This window comes from Mixophyes fleayi, chromosome 7 (genome assembly GCF_038048845.1).
Source record: "Mixophyes fleayi isolate aMixFle1 chromosome 7, aMixFle1.hap1, whole genome shotgun sequence".
Lineage (NCBI taxonomy): Eukaryota > Metazoa > Chordata > Amphibia > Anura > Limnodynastidae > Mixophyes > Mixophyes fleayi.
The window spans coordinates 104,553,910-104,565,954 of NC_134408.1; positions in this window are offsets into that span (position 1 = coordinate 104,553,910).

Below are 12,045 nucleotides of genomic sequence, written 5' to 3' on the forward strand. Positions count from 1 at the left end.
ATCGCCAACATTTTAATCTATGTTATTGACTTTTAGTGTTCATAAGCAACTGCATTTTAAAACCATATTAATATAATAGAAATCATAATACAGGGAGATAAAGATTTTCTCTTAGTATTAAGAGTACTGGGAAACCTGTTTCCTAAGGATATTAGAAATCACTGGAAAAGCTTTCACATGGCAAAAGTCATAGGGTTAATTGGGCTACATTGTTTGTTCTTAGTCCTTTATTGTTGTTTCCATGGTATCCTATCCTTATCCTTATTAAACAGTTAAACATTAACAATATTCCTTTCTGCAGGCTGCAAGATGCACTGTAAATTGTGCCACTTAATGGTCTCAACTTGTAAAATCTGTATGCAAGCATTTATTGCTAAGAAAGGAGTTAAGCATTAGCAATGTTTAACAATGTCAGAATAAAATGTCATGCATTTTGGCAAAACAAACCCTCACATGTTTTTGCTTTGGATACATATTTTTTAAAAAATTGCTAAAATCACACAATTTGGCTCTTTTTTTTAGTCAATTTTAAATAATATTGTGACCACCTTAAAGGTTCATAGCACATCTAGGAAACATTACCACACAGCAGTGTCAGAAAACAAAAGTGGTGCAAGATGGAACTGTCCTTGGGTCCTCCCATCCACCCATATGTTAAAAAGGTTTAACAAATTCACACAGAAACAGGATTGGTAGCAGGTACAGATTAAAAAACCAAGCACTGCAGCGACAAAGAGTGCCATTTTTGTGGCTGAAGTGCTTGGTTTGTTTGGGCCCCCACAAAAGAAGCTAACAATGGGCTTAAGGCAGCTAAGCTAACAGTACTCTCAATGAACTCTAAGGGCTAGATTTACTAAGCTGCGGGTTTGAAAAAGTGGGGATGTTGCCTATAGCAACCAATCAGATTCTAGCTTTCATTTATTTAGTACCTTCTACAAAATGATAGCTAGAATCTGATTGGTTGCTATAGGCAACATCCCCAATTTTTCAAACCCGCAGCTTAGTAAATCTAGCCCTAAGACTGCAGGGAGCTGGCTGGTTACTAAGCGACAGAGCAACGGCACAAATACATGGCAGTTTATATCATATGAAGGGAGCATTATCACACAGCAGTGACAGAAAAACAAGTGGTGCAAGATGGAATTGCCATTGATCCACTGAGCTCCTGCACCTAGCTTGCTAACGACTGAGCCCGGTCCCTGCAACTCCCGCATAGCAGCGAATATAGAATGGATTGGTCCCTGGACCATCAAAGACCCCCTCAGTCTTGTGCTAGAGACCCAGATCAGTGGCTGTTTAGGGGGCTGTCCGCAACTCCACGCTTAGTTGATGCAATCCGCAGGTGGCCGACAGTTCATCTCGAGTATCTCTCGCAGGGGCCCCACAAGCGTATCTAAAGTGCTCTAAAATATCGGTGACACCCCCGGCGGCTGTTTAATTACAGGTATGCCTGTCTCCGACTCTGGAGACAGGCAGGGAAGGTCAGAGGTACTGAGTACTTTATACAGAGACCACAGTGTCCCCATAGGCTACTTCCCACTGATACAGCCCCTCACATACTATCATCCCCTGACTAGGGGTTTGCTCCCGACCAGTACTGCATTAGACAAGCACAGGTGCTGAATGAATAGAAGCCCCAGATCTGGACTAGACATAAGGACAGAGGACTTTATTTAATAAGTAACTTCATTGCAAGCTTCTGCCTCATTTCACACCCTTTCTAATACTAAACCAGCATTTTCAGGAAATTTCGTACATTTCCTTATATTACACAAACATGTATAGATTCTCTGGTTTGTTTTGAAATGTATATTTAACTTTTTTAATGGACGGGCGGGGAGTCTCCCTGTTCCCTGAGCTGCGCACCCCCACTAACTGGGAGCTACGGTACTGAATCCATGACTAGGATGTTCGGTTCCCTTTCATTTTATTTTGACACTTTACAGTTAGAAGCACTCCTACACTAAGTGCCTTAATACATTACATTTTATAGGTACCACGTAGGTTACGACTACTCTGGCTTATAGGCACTCTCCTTGTAGACCAAGACCACCCCTCTGCACTTGAGGCTTGAGTCTAGTCCCCTACTCCCTCTTCTCCTTTACCCCATTCCTGTCCCTCCACCCCACCTCTCCCATTCCTACTCGTACTTGTCTTTTCTCTCTTGGCCTCGTTTATTTCCCTTTTCTTTCATTTACCTAGAGGTCTCACACTCCGCCTGCTTCTCTGAGTCCTCGTTGCAGCCCCCTACACTTACACCATGCCACTCACTTTCCTTTCACTTAATGTCAAATGCCTGAACACACCTCAAAAACGGTCTATGTTATTTTACACCATCCATAAACCTAAAGGTGATGTTGTTTTTTTTACAGGAGATCCACTACAAGGCCGGGGGCCATGCCTCCCTAACCTCTCAGCGATACACCTCTGTGTACTATGCCTCTCAACCAGCCAAGAAAAATGGAGTCTCAATTCTGTTCCGTAGCTCTGTTCCTTTCATTTTGTCATATGCAAAGGAGGACCCGGAGGGATATTTTATCATTCATGGGTAAAATTGGACACCTGACATCACCCTAACCAACATCTATGCACCTAATACAGGTCAGACAGCTTTCTTTAACTGTTTTTTCTCCACATTACACCATATGCGGAAGGTTTTGCTTCTCCTAGGGGGTCTTTAATACCATATTGTGCCCCTCCCTGGACAAGTCCACCACTAAATCCTCTATCTCCTCTTCCCTCATACCGAAATTCTACAAAAACATGTAACCGAGGCTGTTTTTTTCAATATATGGCGGGCCCTTTACCCGACCTCGTGGGGCTATACTTTTTATTCTTTCCCACATAAATCATACTCCCGAATAGACATGTTCATGGGCGGTGCATCTATATTTCAACACCTGACACAAGCTGATATCATTCCAATACGTGGTCTGACCATTTCATTCTGTTTGGGTCAACCTCCTCCATAACTCCCATAGTCTGACCACCTGGAAATAGAATGAAACTCTTCTCAAATTACATAATTTTAAAACAACTATCAGAGCAGCCATTAAAAATTATTATTATTTTGAGTTAAATTCTAGTCCCCACTACACATTTTGGGAAGCCCATAAGACTGTCATTCAGGGGGACATTATTAAATTTGCCTCTCATAGGAAAAAGGAAAGAATGAAAACGTATCACAAACTGACAATTAAAATGAAATACCTAGAGGCCATACATAAACAATCCAACTCCCAATCAATATTCCAATGTATCTGTCACGGTTCAGAAATGGATGCTTCGGTTTTCCTAGATTAGCACTACTCTAGTAAGGTGCGGAGTCTAACGAGGAAACAGTTTTCACCAGGAACCGCAGCAAGTTGGCTTGGTCTTTGCTGCGTCTGTCCTGCAGGTCACAGCAGTTACTAAGACTACCAGGTGAAACCCAACAGGGAATATACAGAGAATGGCAGACAACACAAGGAGGAGGGAAGTTGAGGTCAACAGGATATCAATATAAGGATGGAGAAGCACACGAGGAAATGTCAGCTCTGCAGATAACAGGTTACCACTGGAATGGCGGTGAAACCCACATTAGAGAGTCAGCTCTGCGGACAACAGGTTACCACTGGAATCATGACATGTACACTGGGAAGTGTCAGCTCTGTGGTCAGCAGGTTACCACTGGAATGGTGGCGAAATACTCTGAAGAGTGTCTGCGGACAACAGACTGAAATAGATTGCAGTCCACCAGAAGAGAGAACTCACAGCAGGAGGAATAGAGCTACATCTAGTACCTAGGAGGTAACTAAAAGAATAGGCACCAAACATCAGGAGGAGGTGCCTTTTGAATTTTGGAGCCAAAATGTATCAGCTAATAGGAATAAATAGATGGCGGCAGCCGGGACAGAGATAACTGTCAGCGGGACCAGGCAAGACCGCTGGGGATCGGGTGTGCAGCCTGATCGCCCGGCATGTGACAGTATCCAAAAATTAATAGGGAAACTCCAGTTAATCCAAGCGGAACTAATGGAACACCACCTACACTGGCTTAACCAGACTTTCTATGAAAAGGGAAATAAAGCGGACATGCTGCTGGCCAATAGACTAAAAGCAAAGCAGGCATCGCAGACCATCCCCTCACTAAGAGACAAAGAAGGAACCCTGTTTTGCAATCCAAGGGTCATAAATGAAACTTTTATAACCTGCTATGAGAAACTATATAACCTAAATACTACCCAAACCCTCCGTGGGACCTGACACCACCATAATTCATTCATATTTATAGGAGTGCTCCCTACCCACATTGTCACCCCCTCAGGTCTCCTCTCTCAATCTGGAAATCTCAGAGGAGGAGGTCCGATTAGCTCTCAAATCCCAGAAGAGTTAGAAAGCCCCCAGGTCTTGACGGCTTCATGATATCTTACAATAAGGTATTCTCTAAGGACCTAGTGCCTCTTTTGACCCAAGTGTATAAAGATATATTACAGGGTTGAAAGTTTAATGACGAGACCACACGTTCCACCATAGTAATAATCCCCAAACCGAACTAAGACGCTACCTGTTGTTAACTATGCACCATATAATTGCTTATCACAGTCGTAAAACTTTTTGCAAAGATATTAGCAACTCACCTCAACAATTATATGGCCCCCCTGATCTTTCCCGAACAGGTGGGATTTGTTCCGACCAGACAATCCCTGAATAACACAAGCCGGACGATGGATGTTATAATGTATATAAATACATGTAATCTCTCCCTGGCAATCCTAGCATTACACGCAGAGAAAGCTTTTAACAGGCTATTGTGGCCTTTTATGTTTAGCAATCTCCGCCAATTCGGGTTCAGGAGGGCCTTTCTCACATGCATCAAGGTGTTGTACCATTGCCCCTCCTCGTCAATGCTTACAAATAGGATATCATCCTCTACTTTTTACCTGAGTAATGGAACGTGACAAGGATGCTCGCTGTCGCCCCTGATGTACGCTCTCTGTATCGAATCCCTTGCTGCAGCTATTCGGCCTAATACTGATATAACTGGGATACGGACACTTTAAGATATCATTATTCACGGACAATATCCTATTATCACTCTCTAGTCCCTTAATTTCACTCCCCAATCTGCTTAAAGAATTGACTATGGAAAGGTTTCAGACGTCAAAATCAACAACACCAAATTGAAGGTCCTGGCCCACCAGGTAACTGATCCCATTAACGCCACTCTTGAATCCAAATTTCCCTTTCAATGACGCCCAAAGTCCCTGCGTTACCTGGGGGTGCACATCACAAAGGAGTATAAGCACCTCTTATATGCAAATTACACTCCCCTCATTGATACGATCAAACGAGACCTCATCAAATGGGAGCTGCTCTTTATCTCATGGTAAAGGAGGGAAAGTGTGATCAAAATGAATGTACTACCTGGGGTCTTATACTTATTTCAGACACTTTCCATAGCGGTCCCAGGACTGTTCCTGGATGCCCTTCAAACAATATGTGGTACATTCATTTGGCAGGGTAAGAAGTCACACCCTAAAACATCTTGTTTAGCGAAATCCTCTGCATCAGAGGGCTATGGACTTCCACTACTTGAACGATACTATCAGGCGGTAAATCTTAGCCATATTATCTCCTGGAAATCTTCCCCGGGGCTCAAATAGCGGGTAGATCTTGAAAATGCACTAACTCCGCAACATACCTTGCTATATCTACCATGGCTTCCTAGAATCACAGACCAACCTCGGTCTACTTTCACCCCACTCTTCAATTGACATTGGACATATGGGATAAACTTGTCCATATCAATGAACTCACAACATTTCCCTCCCAGCTCACACCACTATGGAACCACCCAGCATTTCCGTTGCGGAATAATTCTCAATTTGCCTCTCCCTGGCAAAAAGCAGGTATCACTCGGTTCAATCATATCTCGGGGAACAACGGTCCACAAACATTTCAGGCTTTGAGTTAGAAGACGGGCCTCCCTTCCTCCTTGTACTTCACATAAGTTCAACTGCGTAGATTTATCCAGGCATAGAGCAGGACAACCAAACTAAGAAAGCCTGTGGCATTTGAGAGGTTTTGTTTATACCGAGTGGGTTTTTCCGGTATGGTCTCTCTCATCTACCACTCCACTTATCGCCTCATGAAGTGCCTTTGGAGTCGTGCGAGTCCTCTTGGGAAACGGATACCCAATGCCATCAAGAAGGATGGTCCTGGCGCAGACTTCAGATTTCTACTGTGTCTGTAAACCCATCAATCAGGGAGAATGCCTACAAAGTATACACAAGATGGAACATGGTGCCAACCAAACTACACAAAATGTACCCAGGTACATCAAATCTTTGCTGGAGAGCGTTTGCTGGTGTAGGGACTTTCTTTTGTATCTGATGGTAATGCCCCCTGATAAGCAACCTCTGGCTCCAAGTGTCTGCGCTCTTCACCCACATCCTTAACTTTAACATCAGCCCTGACCCTATGGTCATGTTACTCTGCTCCTCAATCAAATCCATTTCTAAACACAGCAATAAATTGGTACAAAATATTTGTGCTGCCACCTGTATGCAGATTGCCAGAGACTGGAAGTCCTCCCGTCCTCCCAGCCTCCCAGCAGTTTTCTCTCGGTTTGGGTACACTGCATCTATGGAGTACCTCACAAGCCTCCTTTGAGACAGGATTGCTAAATTCCACAAGGTTTGGGATCCTTGGTATGCCTACCACCAGTTCCCACTTCCGGGTACTCAGTAAAGTTTTAATTTTACACCTTTTTATTCGATGCCAACGGGGGTTCGTGTGGGCCACATCCCCTCCTTGCTGATTGTTAACTTTTTCTTCTTTTTTCTTTCTCTCCTTCTACCACCTTTGTGGGGACCCAGCTTCTCCCTTTCTTTTCCCCCTTGAGGCCCCTCCCCCTTTTTTTCTTCTCCTCCCACTTTTTCTCCTCCCCTACATTGGAAAACACTATCAACATGTAGCTTTTGGAGGGATACCTATGGGAATCTTTAGGGTATCTCAGAGCAAAAAGCAATGACTACTGGTTGGAGCTTGCATGTTGCAAATTGTTATGAATGTCTTTTTTGCTTCTTCTTTCACACTTGTAGTTATAGAATACTTGGTTGATACTCTGTAAATGTGTGTACTCCCCAAGTGTGCAATCTAACTGATCCCTATCTCTCTTTTGTACACTCATATCTTATGTTGTTGTGGAAAATAAAAAGATTTATTTTAAAGAAATGACATGTACATTTTAATAAACCAAGCACTTCAGCGACAAGGACTGCCATTTTTGTGGCTGAAGTGCTTGGTTTGTTTGGGCCCCCACAAAACAAACTACCAATGGGCTTAAGGCATCTAAGCTAACAGTACTGTCAATGAACTCTACAGTGGCAAGATGTTATTGTTATCAACCTCACCCTCATTGTCACCCTCATCAGTGTGTACACCATCTTCACACAATATTAATTCATCCCCAATGGAATCCACCATTACAGAAGAATCTGTGCTTTGATGTAATTGTCGGTAAAGGTCTTCCTCGTTGTATTTGTAGTTCATTTTAATCTTTTCCACAGTTTTAGGAAGTAGCCTCCTACGCCGCTCGCTGACAAGGTTCCCGGCTGTGCTTAAAACTCTTTCTGAGTACACACTGGAGGGTGGGCAGCTTAGGTATTGCAAACGAATTTGTACATGGGACTCCAAATTGCATATTTTCGTCCAAGTATGTAAAGGGATTGTCTGACATGTCTATTTGTACGATGTTGTTAAAATAATCCACCACCATTCTTTGGATGTTGATAGTAGGTATCCCGGTTTTTGGGCAATTCTTTTAGACCAGACCAAATGTCAAACTAGTGTGCTGACTTATCTGCATCATTCCTGGGTCTCTTGGAAAAGCTAAGTTTTTTTCTTGCAGCAGTTGCCTGAGAAACTGCAGAAGGAGATGTTCTCGCGTCATATACCACTTGAGCTGTCAACTTTTCCAAAATTATAATTAAGGAAATTTCTTGACTCAAGCTAGCAGTGTCTTAACTTACTTCGCAAGAGACTACTTTGAATGGATTCAGCACCTTGCACAACACCGAAATTATTCTCCAATGCGCTGGCCTTAAGTACATTCCCCCTCTGTCATGGCTTGTTGAGTAAGTGTCAATGGATTTTTGCTGTTGCTTCATCCTCAGAAGCATATAAAGGGTGGAATTCCACCCTGTAACCACCTCTTACTTCAGTTGGTGGCAGGGCAATTTAATATGTTCTTGCTGGTGCTGCAATCTCCTACATGCTTTTGCAAAATGCCCGAAAAAGTCCCAACATTTTTCGAGCCACGTCCCTGTCATTTTTCAAAAGCTCTGCAACACCAAGTTGATTGTGTGAGCAAAACAGGGAATATGATGGAGATATTTTTTATTGAGCCTTGCAACATAAGCATACAGTAACATTACGAAAGGGTAGCACCACTTTTTTATAAAATCCCAAACCACAAAGCTAGGCACTGGAATTGCTCTTAACCAGGCTCAAACAGAGTCCGGCAATATAAATAGGACTATAAATAAATATATAAAAAAAAGTAAAACCACATAAAATAGAAAAGGGTGCCACCACTAAACTATAACATAACCAAATACAAATTCACAAATACACTACCCGCCACAAAGAAGCAAGCTGCAGGTGCATGTAAGCCATACTTGAAAAGTACTCTTAACCAACAAAATCTAGGGGGGGAGTGAAAGAATAGAAAGAAAAGCCATTTAGAAAGGAAAAGGCGCCGGACTTTAACCTCCCTACGGAGGTCTCAGACCCCGTCAGAGCCTGAGCCAGTTGGCATTGGTCATCCGACGTCCCTCCATTTCCCTCAACTTCCACACCTTGTGGAGAATGTCACCCACCACCACTTCACAAGGAAGGATTTTATGTCTCATGGACACCTGACACCGTGCATTCCATGTGAAGTATCTAACAACTAAACTGACTAGGAAAGGGTACAGAAATCAAAAGCCCTCCACCTGGCCTTGAATGCCCCTTAGACCCATTCAGGGTAAGTAAGCCCCGAAAGGACCCGGAGACTCTTTTATAAACCTCTACATTAAAGGGACACTGAAGCAAAAATGGTCCATAGTCTCCTCCACCCCTAGACACTCCTCCCGTGGGCAGCCATGATCATCAGCATTTCTATACTTGAGATTCCCTCTCACGTAGATTCTCCCTTGAAAGGAGAACCAGGCAATGTCCAAAAGCTTCAACAGGATTCTCCCTGAATTGATCAGAGAAAGCTCCCTTCTAGAAGAGTATCAGGCGCCATCTCCGCAACTCCGCTGGGTGCCGCACATCCTCTGGCCGCAAGTCACGTCCCGTTGCTAGGCAACGGGACGCGATCACATGATCGCGGCGCTCGCGCATGCGCGATGCGGAGCTTTGGCTGCTAGGCAACCGAGACGGTTCCCGGCGATCAGCTGAGACTAATAGCCGGAACCTCCCCTCTCCAGGGCTTCTGGTTTGCCTCTATTTAAACTCACTCTGGCACCATTAGGGTGCCAGAGTATTGGTTCCCACCAGCTCCAGCATTATTTCCATTTATTCTGATTGCTCTCCTGTATATTGAATCCTCAGCTTGTTTGACTTCTCTTCCGGATCTCCCTGTGTTCTTCGTTGCCCGCACTGGTATTGATCTTGGACCGTTCCTGATTACTCTCTGCCTTCTCCCCGTGGTACTGCGTTTCTCTGACTACTGTCTGACTACTCTCTATTCGCTGCTCTGGTAACTATCTGGGAGAACCGCGACCTGCGTATCACACGCAGCAAAGCCCAAACCTCCTTGCGGGGGTCCCTGGTGAACACCGGTGGTGCGCTAGACTCTGCGCCTCCCAGTTTATTAGCACCAATACTAGTCAGTGATATTCCTAGTGAAAGACGTAACAAAGAGCTCCCGACTTCCCCCGCCCCCAGGCCCCTATGCCTTGTCACCTTCAATCCCATGAAAGTGTAGGCCAGGAGATACCCGTGCCGGACCCAGAAGCTTTTCACTGCGCCTCCCCATACCATGCGCTAAGGAAGGGATCCACCCAAACTCTGAAGCCACCCACACACCGAGGAGGGGTCTCAACTAGGAGACTGCTCAGGTACAACTTTAAAAAAGTTGTGATGAAGAAAAGCACTGGGTTAATCATGCCCAGGCCACCATCCTTCCTCAGTCGATAGGTCACAGCCCACTTGACCAGGTTCAGCCTATTCCCCCAGAGTAACTGGAAGAAAACTGTATAAATCCTAGACCATAAAGACTCTGGCAAAATGCACACATAGCTGATATACAAGAATGACGAGGTCCACCCTTTCCATGAGAGAGTGTTTCCACCTCTTCCAGCTCACTACCTTCCGGGAAGCTTCCTCCAGCCTAAATTCCCTTTTTTGCTTGGCATAATCACCAGGGCCGAATTGTATCCCTAAGGCTGAATTCACAACCCTCATCCCCATCCAGAAAACTTCACTCTTTTCCTGGTTTACCAATGAGCCACTGGCCTCAGAATACCTGCAGACCAGAGTTGCTACCTCTATTGCTTCTGCGGGACTCGACACGACAACAGTAACATAGTCGGCGTAGGCCACGACCTTCAGAGGACATTCCGGACCCAACAGCCCCCCTCTTATCGAGCCGCCTTCAATCCTTCGAATGAAAGGATCTATTGCAAATACCTGTTGGTATTGAGAAGAGCAATGGGGCGCCAGTTCTCAACACTCGACTGATCCATCCCCTTAGACAACAAAATAAGGGTGGAAACCCTCATGGAAGGAGGCACTAAACCTCTACCCAGGCTCTCATTAAAGACCTCCACAAGGCGAGGGGCCAGGATGTCCCCAAAGGTTTTAAAAAACCCTCTGGGCCCAGGGGTTTCTTGATAGATAAGCCATCTATCGCCATCGTGACCTCTTCACCGTTACCTCACTGCCCAAGGACTCAAGCGAGCCGCTTAGATCTCCAAGGCCAGGAGTTTCCCTCAGGAATTGGTCCATCTTTTCTCTGTATAGTGACTTCTCCGACAAGAGATCAGAGTAGAAGGAAAGCACGACACCAAGTATGCCCTCCTTATCCTCCCTGAGCACACCCCCAGCATCGCGCAAGCCCCTCACCTCCTTAATATCTACTGAGTTCCTACAGATCTGGAAGGGTTCGCGCGAATGGTACTTCCCATAGTCCCTGTCCAGAATCAAGGAAGCGTACCGGTCATATTGTATCTCTCTCATATGAGCCTTGACCTTTCTCAGTGCCAGGTAGGTACTCTCTTTTAACAAGTTATATCTGGCTACCAGGCCACAGAAAAAGCCCCGGGTCCACTTCTTAAGCATCTCCCACCATTTAGACCTACTCCAACCCGCCTCCAAAAGTGTTTCCTGGGATTCAATGAGCTTAGCGTTCAGGCGCCAGAGGCCCCTACCCTTCCGAAGAGTCTCCGAAGCATTCAAGGACACAGAGAGGTAAACGTGATCGGAGAACTCTACTGGCCTCAGCTCAGGAGCCAAGGTTTTCGAGCTCTCCTTAACAAAAAACCTATCTATCCTAGACCTACAGCTACCTCTAAAGTAGGTGAATCTTGTGGGATCCGGGAAATGGCGAATATGCACATCCACCAGACCAGCCTGCCTAATTATGCTAGCTAAAAAAAGGGAGTCATAGCCCAGAGAAGTCCTTGAACCTCCCCTGTCTTTAGTCCTAATGACAGTGTTAAAGTCACCACCTAAGACTATCTGCCGGGCTGAAAAAAGGTACAGCTTTATCGCACTGGAAAGGCACTTCCTTTCCCACCTAGATTGGTGACCATAGACATTAATCAACCTCAGGTCGTGTCCTCTCAGATTGACATCCAAAACCATGCACCTACCTACCTCTAGTTCTATAACTCACTGGACGGTTATCATGCCGGTAAAAAGCACCGCCACCCCACCGTACGGCTCGGCCGCAAGAGACCAGTAGGAGGGCCCACGCCTCCACTCCCTTTTGGCTTTATGAAGGTCGGCCAGCTGACCCACTCTGGTCTCCTGCAAAAATAAAAAATCAGCCTCAACCGTGCTGAAAAA